Below are 12489 nucleotides of genomic sequence, written 5' to 3' on the forward strand. Positions count from 1 at the left end.
GGGATACGAGTATCTCCTTTTCGATGCACTATTCCTTCTTTACTGCATCTCACGCTCCCTCACATTGACGAATTAACACAGAAATTGCGTCGCTATGAAATACTATGTGTTGTAGGAGTTCTCCTTCTAAATCGAGGAACGTTTCTATGGAAACGACAGGATTATCTTTTGGGATACGAGTATCTCCTTTCCGATGCACTATTCCTTCTTTACTGCAACTCTCGCTGCCTCTTATTACGAATTAACACAGAAAATGCGTCGCTATGAAATAGTATGGGTTATTGGAATTCTCCTTCTAAATCGAGGAACGTTTCTATGCAAACGACAGCATTTACTTTTGGGATACGATTATCTCCTTTCCGATGCACTATTCCTTCTTTACTGCATCTCACGCTCCCTCACATTGACGAATTAACACAGAAATTGCGTCGCTATGAAATACTATGTGTTATAGGAGTTCTCCTTCTAAATCGAGGAACGTTTCTATGGAAACGGCAGGATTATCTTTTGGGATACGAGTATCTCCTTTTCGATGCACTATTCCTTCTTTACTGCATCTCACGCTCCCTCACATTGACGAATTAACACAGAAATTGCGTCGCTATGAAATACTATGTGTTGTAGGAGTTCTCCTTCTAAATCGAGGAACGTTTCTATGGAAACGACAGGATTTTCTTTTGGGATACGATTATCTCCTTTCCGATGCACTATTCCTTCTTTACTGCCTCTCACGCTCAAACACATTGACGAATTAACACAGAAATTGCGTCGCTATGAAATACTATGTGTCATGGGAGTTCTCCTTCTAAATCGAGGAACGTTTCTATGGAAACGACAGGATATCCTTTTGGGATACGATTATCTCCTTTCCGATGCACTATTCCTTCTTTACTGCATCTCACGCTCCCTCACATTGACGAATTAACACAGAAATTGCGTCGCTATGAAATACTATGTGTTATAGGAGTTCTCCTTCTAAATCGAGGAACGTTTCTATGGAAACGACAGGATTTTCTTTTGGGATACGAGTATCTCCTTTTCGATGCACTATTCCTTCTTTACTGCATCTCTCGCTGCCTCTTATTACGAATTAACACAGAAAATGCGTCGTAATGAAATACTATGGGTTATAGGAATTCTCCTTCTAAATCGAGGAACGTTTCTATATAAACGACAGGATTTTCTTTTGTAATACGAGTATCTCCTTTTCGATGCACTATTCCTTCTTTACTGCATCTCTCGCTGCCTCTTATTATGAATTAACACAGAAAATGCGTCGCTATGGAATACTATGGGTTATAGGAATTCTCCTTCTAAATCGAGGAACGTTTCTATCGTAACGACAGGATTTTCTTTTGGGATACGATTATCTCCTTTCCAATGCACTATTCCTTCTTTACTGCCTCTCACGCTCAATCACATTGACGAATTAACACAGAAATTGCGTCGCTATGAAATACTATGTGTTATAGCAGTTCTCCTTCTAAATCGAGGAACGTTTCTATGGAAACGGCAGGATTACCTTTTGGGATACGAGTATCTCCTTTTCGATGCACTATTCCTTCTTTACTGCATCTCACGCTCCCTCACATTGACGAATTAACACAGAAATTGCGTCGCTATGAAATACTATGTGTTGTAGGAGTTCTCCTTCTAAATCGAGGAACGTTTCTATGGAAACGACAGGATTATCTTTTGGGATACGAGTATCTCCTTTCCGATGCACTATTCCTTCTTTACTGCATCTCTCGCTGCCTCTTATTACGAATTAACACAGAAAATGCGTCGCTATGAAATACTATGGGTTATAGGAATTCTCCTTCTAAATCGAGGAACGTTTCTATCGAAACGACAGGATTTTCTTTTGGGATACGATTATCTCCTTTCCGATGCACTATTCCTTCTTTACTGCCTCTCACGCTCAAACACATTGACGAATTAACACAGAAATTGCGTCGCTATGAAATACTATGTGTCATGGGAGTTCTCCTTCTACATCGAGGAACGTTTCTATGGAAACGACAGGATATCCTTTTGGGATACGAGTATCTCATTTTCGATGCACTATTCCTTCTTTACTACATCTCTCGCGGCCTCTTATTACGAATTAACACAGAAAATGCGTCGCTACGAAATACTATGGGTTATAGGAATTCTCCTTCTAAATCGAGGAACGTTTCTATGGAAACGACAGGATTTTTTTTGGGATACGATTATCACCTTTCCGATGCACTATTCCTTCTTTACTGCATCTCACGCTCCCTCACATTGAGGAATTAACTCAGAAATTGCGTCGCTTTGAAATACTGTGTGTTATAGGAGTTCTCCTTCTAAATCGAGGAACGTTTCTATGGAAACGACAGGATTATCTTTTGGGATACGAGTATCTCCTGTCCGATGCACTATTCCTTCTTTACTGCATCTCACGCTCCCTCACATTGACGAATTAACACAGAAATTTCGTCACTATGAAATACTATGTGTTATAGGAGTTCTCCTTCTAAATCGAGGAACGTTTCTATGGAAACGACAGGATTATCTTTTGGGATACGAGTATCTTCTTTCCGATGCACTATTCCTTCTTTACTGCAACTGTCGCCGCCTCTTATTACGAATTAACACAGAAAATGCGTCGCTATGAAATACTATGGGTTATAGGAATTCTCCTTCATAATCGAGGAACGTTCCTATGGAAACGACAGGATTTTCTTTTGGGATACGATTATCTCCTTTCCGATGCACTATTCCTTCTTTACTGGATCTCACGCTCCCTCACATTGACGAATTAACACTGAAATTGCGTCGCTATGAAATACTATGTGTTATAGGAGTTCTCCTTCTAAATCGAGGAACGTTTCTATGCAAACGACAGCATTATCATTTGGGATACGAGTATCTCCTTTTCGATGCACTATTCCTTCTTTACTGCATCTCTCGCTGTCTCTTATTACGAATTAACACAGAAAATGCGTCGCTATGAGATACTATGGGTTATAGGAATTCTCCTTCTTAATCGAGGAACGTTTCTATGGAAACGACAGGATTTTCTTTTGGGATACGATTATCTCCTTTCCGATGCACTATTCCTTCTTTACAGCATCTCACGCTCCCTCACATTGACGAATTAACACAGAAATTGCGTCGCTATGAAATTCTATGTGTTATAGGAGTTCTCCTTCTCAATCGAGGGACGTTTCAATGGAAACGACAGGATTATCTTTTGGGATACGATTATCTCCTTTCCGATGCACTATTCCTTCTTTACTGCAACTCTCGCTGCCTCTTATTACGAATTAACACAGAAAATGCGTCGCTACGAAATACAATGGGTTATAGGAATTCTCCTACTAAATCGTGGAACGTTTCTATGGAAACGACAGGATTTTCTTTTGGGATACAATTATCTCCTTTCCGATGCACTATTCCTTCTTTACTGCATCTCACACTCCCTCATATTGACGAATTAACACAGAAATTGCGTCGCTATGAAATACTATGTGTTATAGGAGTTCTCCTTCTATATCGAGGAACCTTTCTATGGAAACGACAGGATTATCCTTTGGGATACGAGTATCTCCTTTCCGATGCACTATTCCTTCTTTACTGCATCTCACGCTCCCTCACATTGACGAATTAACACAGAAATTGCGTCGCTATGAAATACTATGTGTTATAGGAGTTCTCCTTCTAAATCGAGGAACGTTTCTATGGAATCGACAGGATTATCTTTTGGGATACGATTATCTCCTTTCCGATGCACTATTCCTTCTTTACTGCAATTCTCGCTGCCTTTTATTACGAATTAACACAGAAAATGCGTCGCTATGAAATACTATGTGTTATAGGAGTTCTCCTTCTAAATCGAGGAACGTTTCTATGGAAACGACAGGATTTTCTTTTGGGATACGATTATCTCCTATCCGATGCACTATTCCTTCTTCACTGCATCTCACGCTCCCTCACATTGGCGAATTAACACAGAAATTGCGTCGCTATGAAATACTATGTGTTATAGGAGTTCTCCTTCTAAATCGAGGAACGTTTCTATGGAAACGACAGGATTATCTTTTGGGATACGATTATCTCCTTTCCGATGCACTATTCCTTCTTTAGTGCATCTCACGCTCCCTCACATTGACGAATTAACACAGAAATTGCGTCGCTATGAAATAATATGTGTTATAGGAGTTCTCCTTCTAAATCGAGGAACGTGTATATGGAAACGACAGGATTTTCTTTTGGGATACGGATATCTCCTTTCCGATGCAATATTCCTTCTTTACTGCATCTCACGCTCCCTCACATTGGCGAATTAACACAGAAATTGCGTCGCTATGAAATACTATGTGTTATAGGAGTTCTCCTTCTAAATCGAGGAACGTTTCTATGGAAACGACAGGATTATCTTTTGGGATACGAGTATCTCCTTTCCGATGCACTATTCCTTCTTTACTGCAACTCTCGCTGCCTCTTATTACGAATTAACACAGAAATTGCGTCGCTATGAAATACTATGGGTTATAGGATTTCTCCATCTAAATCGAGTAACGTTTCTATGGAAACGACAGTATTATCATTTGGGATACGAGTATCTCCTTTTCGATGCACTATTCCTTCTTTACTGCATCTCTCGCTCCCTCGCATTGACGAATTAACACAGAAAATGCGTCGCTATGAAATACTATGGGTTATAGGAATTCTCCTTCTAAATCGAGGAAAGTTTCTATGGAAACGACAGGATTTTCTTTTGGGATAGGATTATCTCCTTTCCGATGCACTAGTCCTTCTTTACTGCATCTCACGCTGCCTCACATTGACGAATTAACACAGAAATTGCGTCGCTATGAAATACTATGTGTTATAGGAATTTTCCTTCTAAATCGAGGAACGTTTCTATGGAAACGACAGGATTTTCTTTTGGGATACGAGTATCTCCTTTTCGATGCACTATTCCTTCTTTACTGCATCTCTCGCTCCCTCACATTGACGAATTAACACAGAATTGCGTCGCTATGAAATACTATGGGTTATAGGTATTCTCCTACTAAATCGAGGAACGTTTCTATGGAAACGACAGGATTTTTTTTTGGGATACAAGTATCTCCTTTCCAATGCACTATTCCTTCTTTACTGCAACTCTCGCTGCCTCTTATTACGAATTAACACAGAAAATGCGTCGCTATGAAATACTATGGTATATAGGAATTCTCCTTCTAAATCGAGGAACGTTTCTATGGAAACGACAGGATTTTCTTTTGGGATACGAGTTTCTCATTTTCGATGCACTATTCCTTCTTTACTGCATCTCTCGCTCCCTCGCATTGACGAATTAACACAGAAATTGCGTCGCTATGAAAAACTATGGGTTATAAGAATTCTCCTTCTAAATCGAGGAACGTTTCTATGGAAACGACAGGATTTTCTTTTGGGATACGAGTATCTCCTTTCCGATGCACTATTCCTTCTTTACTGCAACTCTCGCTGCCTCTTATTACGAATTAACACAGAAAATGCGTCGCTATGAAATACTATGGTTTATAGGAATTCTCCTTCTAAATCGAGGAACGTTTCTATGGAAACGACAGGATTTTCTTTTGGGATACGAGTATCTCCTTTTCGATGCACTATTCCTTCCTTACTCCATCTCTCGCTCCCTCGCATTGACGAATTAACACAGAAATTGCGTCGCTATGAAATACTATGGGTTATAGGAATTCTCCTTCTAAATCGAGGAACGTTTCTATGGAAACGACAGGATTTTCTTTTGGGATACGACTATCTCCTTTTCGATGCACTATTCCTTCTTTACTGCAACTCTCGCTGCCTCTTATTATTAATTAACACAGAAAATGCGTCGCTATGAAATACTATGATTTATAGGAATTCTCCTTCTAAATCGAGGAACGTTTCTATGGAAACGACAGGATTTTCTTTTGGGATACGAGTATCTCCTTTCCGATGCACTATTCCTTCTTTACTGAATCTCTCGCTCCCTCGCATTGACGAATTAACGCAGAAATTGCGTCGCTATGAAATACTATGTGCTATAGGATTTCTCCTTCTAAATCGAGGAACGTTTCTATGGAAACGACAGGATTTTCTTTTGGGATACGAGTATCTCCTTTCAGATGCACTATTCCTTCTTTACTGCAACTCTCGCTGCCTCTTATTACAAATTAACACGGAAAATGCGTCGCTATGAAATACTATGGTTTATAGGAATTCTCCTTCTAAATCGAGGAACGTTTCTATGGAAACGACAGGATTTTCTTTTGGGACACGAGTATCTCCTTTTCGATGCACTATTCCTTCTTTACTGCATTTATCGCTTTCTCGCATTGACGAATTAACACAGAAATTGCGTCGCTATGATATTCTATGGGTTATAGGAATTCTCCTTCTAAATCGAGGAACGTTTCTATGGAAACGACAGGATTTTCTTTTGGGATACGATTATCTCCTTTCCGATGCACTATTCCTTCTTTACTGCATCTCACGCTCCCTCACATTGACGAATTAACACAGAAAATGCGTCGCTATGAAATACTATGGGTTAATAGGAATTCTCCTTCTAAATCGAGGAACGTTTCTATGGAAACGACAGGATTTTCCTTTGGGATACGAGTATCTCCTTTCCGATGCACTAATCCTTCTTTACTGCATTCCTCGCTTTCTCACATTGACAAATTAACACAGAAATTGCCTCGCAATGAAATACTGTGGGTTATAGGAAATCTCCTTCTAAATCGAGGAACGTTTCTATGGAATCGACAGGATTTTCTTTTGGGATACGAGTATCTCCTATCCGATGCACTATTCCTTCTTTACTGCATCTCTCGCTCCCTCACTTTGACGAATTGACACAGAAATTGCGTCGCTATGAAATACTATGGGTTCTATGACTTCACCTTCTAAATGGAGGAACGTTTCAATGGAAACGACAGGATTATCTTTTAGGATACGAGTATCTCCTTTCCAATGCACTATTCCTTCTTTACTGCATCTGTCGCTCCCTCTTATAGACGAATTAACACAGATAATTCGTCGCTATGAAATACTATGCTTTATAGGAATTCTCCTTCTAAATCGAGGAACGTTTCTATGGAAACGACAGGATTTCCTTTTGGGACACGAGTATCTCCTTTTCGATGCACTATTCCTTCTTTACTGCATCTCTCGCTCCCTCGCATTGACGAATTAACACAGAAATTGCGTCGCTATGAAATACTATGGGTTATAGGAAATCTCATTCTAAATCGAGGAACGTTTCTATGGAAACGACAGGATATTTTTTTTGGATACGAGTATCTACTTTCCGATGCACCATTCCTTCTTTACTGCATCTCTCGCTCCCTCACATTGACGAATTGACACAGAAATTGCGTCGCTATGAAATACTATGGTTTATAGGAATTCTCTTTCTAAATCGAAGAACGTTTCTATGGAAACGACAGGATTTCCTTTTGGGACACGAGTATCTCCTCTCCGATGCACTATTCCTTCTTTACTGCATCTCTCGCTCCCTCACATTGATGAATTGACACAGAAATTGGGTCGCTATGAAATACTATGTGTTATAGGAGTTCTTCTTCTAAATCGAGGAACGTTTCTATGGAAACGACAGGATTTTCTTTTGGGATACGAGTATCTCCTTTCAGATGCACTATTCCTTCTTTACTGCAACTCTCGCTGCCTCTTATTACGAATTAACACGGAAAATGCGTCGCTATGAAATACTATGGTTTATAGGAATTCTCCTTCTAAATCGAGGAACGTTTCTATGGAAACGACAGGATTTTCTTTTGGGACACGAGTATCTCCTTTTCGATGCACTATTCCTTCTTTACTGCATTTATCGCTTTCTCGCATTGACGAATTAACACAGAAATTGCGTCGCTATGATATTCTATGGGTTATAGGAATTCTCCTTCTAAATCGAGGAACGTTTCTATGGAAACGACAGGATTTTCTTTTGGGATACGATTATCTCCTTTCCGATGCACGATTCCTTCTTTACTGCATCTCACGCTCCCTCACATTGACGAATTAACACAGAAAATGCGTCGCTATGAAGTACTATGGGTTAATAGGAACTCTCCTTCTAAATCGAGGAACGTTTCTATGGAAACGACAGGATTTTCCTTTGGGATACTAGTATCTCCTTTCCGATGCACTAATCCTTCTTTACTGCATTTCTCGCTTTCTCACATTGACGAATTAACACAGAAATTGCCTCGCAATGAAATACTGTGGGTTATAGGAAATCTCCTTCTAAATCGAGGAACGTTTCTATGGAATCGACAGGATTTTCGTTTGGGATACGAGTATCTCCTATCCGATGCACTATTCCTTCTTTACTGCATCTCTCGCTCCCTCACATTGACGAATTGACACAGACATTGCGTCGCTATGAAATACTATTGGTTCTATGACTTCACCTTCTAAATGGAGGAACGTTTCAATGGAAACGACAGGATTATCTTTTGGGATACGAGTATCTCCTTTCCAATGCACTATTCCTTCTTTACTGCATCTGTCGCTCCCTCTTATTGACGAATTAACACAGAAAATTCGTCGCTATGAAATACTATGCTTTATAGGAATTCTCCTTCTAAATCGAGGAACGTTTCTATGGAAACGACAGGATTTCCTTTTGGGACACGAGTATCTCCTTTTCGATGCACTATTCCTTCTTTACTGCATCTCTCGCTCCCTCGCATTGACGAATTAACACAGAAATTGCGTCGCTATGAAATACTATGGGTTATAGGAAATCTCATTCTAAATCGAGGAACGTTTCTATGGAAACGACAGGATTTTCTTTTGGGATACGATTATCTCCTATCCGATGCACTATTCCTTCTTCACTGCATCTCACGCTCCCTCACATTGGCGAATTAACACAGAAATTGCGTCGCTATGAAATACTATGTGTTATAGGAGTTCTCCTTCTAAATCGAGGAACGTTTCTATGGAAACGACAGGATTATCTTTTGGGATACGATTATCTCCTTTCCGATGCACTATTCCTTCTTTAGTGCATCTCACGCTCCCTCACATTGACGAATTAGCACAGAAATTGCGTCGCTATGAAATAATATGTGTTATAGGAGTTCTCCTTCTAAATCGAGGAACGTGTCTATGGAAACGACAGGATTTTCTTTTGGGATACGATTATCTCCTTTCCGATGCAATATTCCTTCTTTACTGCATCTCACGCTCCCTCACATTGGCGAATTAACACAGAAATTGCGTCGCTATGAAATACTATGTGTTATGGAGTTCTCCTTCTAAATCGAGGAACGTTTCTATGGAAACGACAGGATTATCTTTTGGGATACGAGTATCTCCTTTCCGATGCACTATTCCTTCTTTACTGCAACTCTCGCTGCCTCTTATTACGAATTAACACAGAGATTGCGTCGCTATGAAATACTATGGGTTATAGGATTTCTCCATCTAAATCGAGTAACGTTTCTATGGAAACGACAGTATTATCTTTTGGGATAAGAGTATCTCCTTTTCGATGCACTATTCCTTCTTTACTGCATCTCTCGCTCCCTCGCATTGACGAATTAACACAGAAAATGCGTCGCTATGAAATCCTATGGGTTATAGGAATTCTCCTTCTAAATCGAGGAAAGTTTCTATGGAAACGATAGGATTTTCTTTTGGGATAGGATTATCTCCTTTCCGATGCACTATTCCTTCTTTACTGCATCTCACGCTGCCTCACATTGACGAATTAACACAGAAATTGCGTCGCTATGAAATACTATGTGTTACAGGAATTTTCCTTCTAAATCGAGGAACGTTTCTATGGAAACGACAGGATTTTCTTTTGGGATACGAGTATCTCCTTTTCGATGCACTATTCCTTCTTTACTGCATCTCTCGCTCCCTCACATTGACGAATTAACACAGAATTGCGTCGCTATGAAATACTATGGGTTATAGGAATTCTCCTACTAAATCGAGGAACGTTTCTATGGAAACGACAGGATTTTCTTTTGGGATTCTAGTATCTCCTTTCCAATGCACTATTCCTTCTTTACTGCAATTCTCGCTGCCTCTTATTACGAATTAACACAGAAAATGCGTCGCTATGAAATACTATGGTATATAGGAATTCTCCTTCTAAATCGAGGAACGTTTCTATGGAAACGACAGGATTTTCTTTTGGGATACGAGTTTCTCATTTTCGATGCACTATTCCTTCTTTACTGCATCTCTCGCTCCCTCGCATTGACGAATTAACACAGAAATTGCGTCGCTATGAAAAACTATGGGTTATAAGAATTCTCCTTCTAAATCGAGGAACGTTTCTATGGAAACGATAGGATTTTCTTTTGGGATACTAGTATCTCCTTTCCAATGCACTATTCCTTCTTTACTGCAATTCTCGCTGCCTCTTATTACGAATTAACACAGAAAATGCGTCGCTATGAAATACCATGGTTTATAGGAATTCTCCTTCTAAATCGAGGAACGTTTCTATGGAAACGACAGGATTTTCTTTTGGGATACGAGTATCTCCTTTTCGATGCACTATTCCTTCTTTACTGCATCTCGCGCTGCCTCTTATTATGAATTAACACAGAAAATGCGTCGCTATGGAATACTATGGGTTATAGGAATTCTCCTTCTCAATCGAGGAACGTTTCTATCGTAACGACAGGATTTTCTTTTGGGATACGATTATCTCCTTTCCAATGCACTATTCCTTCTTTACTGCCTCTCACGCTCAATCACATTGACGAATTAACACAGAAATTGCGTCGCTATGAAATACTATGTGTTATGGGAGTTCTCCTTCTAAATCGAGGAACGTTACTATGGAAACGACAGGATATCCTTTTGGGATACGAGTATCTCCTTTTCGATGCACTATTCCTTCTTTACTGGATCTCACGCTCCCTCACATTGACGAATTAACACAGAAATTGCGTCGCTTTGAAATACTATGTGTTATAGGAGTTCTCCTTCTAAATCGAGGAACGTTTCTATGGAAACGACATGATTATCTTTTGGGATACGAGTATCTCCTGTCCGAAGCACTATTCCTTCTTTACTGCATCTCACGCTCCCTCACATTGACGAATTAACACAGAAATTGCGTCACTATGAAATACTATGTGTTATAGCAGTTCTCCTTCTAAATCGAGGAACGTTTCTATGGAAACGACAGGATTATCTTTTGGGATACGAGTATCTCCCGTCCGATGCACTATTCCTTCTTTACTGCATCTCACGCTCCCTCACATTGACGAATTAACACAGAAATTGCGTCACTATGAAATACTATGTGTTATAGGAGTTCTCCTTCTAAATCGAGTAACGTTTCTATGGAAACGACAGGATTATCTTTTGGGATACGAGTATCTTCCTTCCGATGCACTATTCCTTCTTTACTGCAACTCTCGCTGCCTCTTATTACGAATTAACACAGTAAATGCGGCGCTATGAAATACTATGGGTTATAGGAACTCTCCTTCTAAATCGAGGAACGTCTCTATGGAAACGACAGGAGTTTCTTTTGGGATACGATTATCTCCTTTCCGATGCACTATTCCTTCTTTACTGGATCTCACGCTCCCTCTCATTGACGAATTAACACAGAAATTTCGTCGCTATGAAATACTATGTGTTATAGGAGTTTTCCTTCTAAATCGAGGAACGTTTGTATGCAAACGACAACATTTACTTTTAGGGTACGATTATCTCCCTTCCGATGCACTATTCCTTCTTTACTGCATCTCACGCACCCTCACATTGATGAATTAACACAGAAATTGCGTCGCTATGAAATACTATGGGTTATAGGAATTCTCCTTCTAAATCGAGGAACGTTTCTATGGAAACAACAGGATTTTCTTTTGTAATACGAGTATCTCCTTTTCGATGCAATATTCCTTCTTTACTGCATCTCTCGCTGCCTCTTATTACGAATTAACACAGAAAATGCGTCGCTATGAAATACTATGGGTTATAGGAATTCTCCTTCTAAATCGAGGAACGATTCTATCGAAACGACAGGATTTTCTTTTGGGATACGAATATCTCCTTTCCGATGCACTATTCCTTCTTTACTGCCTCTCACGCTCCCTCACATTGACGAATTAACACAGAAATTGCGTCGCTATGAAATACTATGTGTTATGGGAGTTCTCCTTCTAAATCGAGGTACGTTTCTATGGAAACGACAGGATTTTCTTTTGGGATACGAGTATCTCCTGTCCGATGCACTATTCCTTCTTTACTACATCTCACGCTCCCTCACATTGACGAATTAACACAGAAATTGCGTCACTATGAAATACTATGTGATATAGGAGTTCTCCTTCTAAATCGAGGAACGTTTCTATGGAATCGACAGGATTATCTTTTGGGATACGAGTATCTTCTTTCCGATGCACTATTCCTTCTTTACTGCAACTCTCGCTGCCTCTTATTACGAATGAACACAGAAAATGCGTCGCTATGAAATAC

Source organism: Schistocerca cancellata, unplaced genomic scaffold, assembly GCF_023864275.1.
Source record: "Schistocerca cancellata isolate TAMUIC-IGC-003103 unplaced genomic scaffold, iqSchCanc2.1 HiC_scaffold_1147, whole genome shotgun sequence".
NCBI classification, from domain to species: Eukaryota; Metazoa; Arthropoda; class Insecta; order Orthoptera; family Acrididae; genus Schistocerca; species Schistocerca cancellata.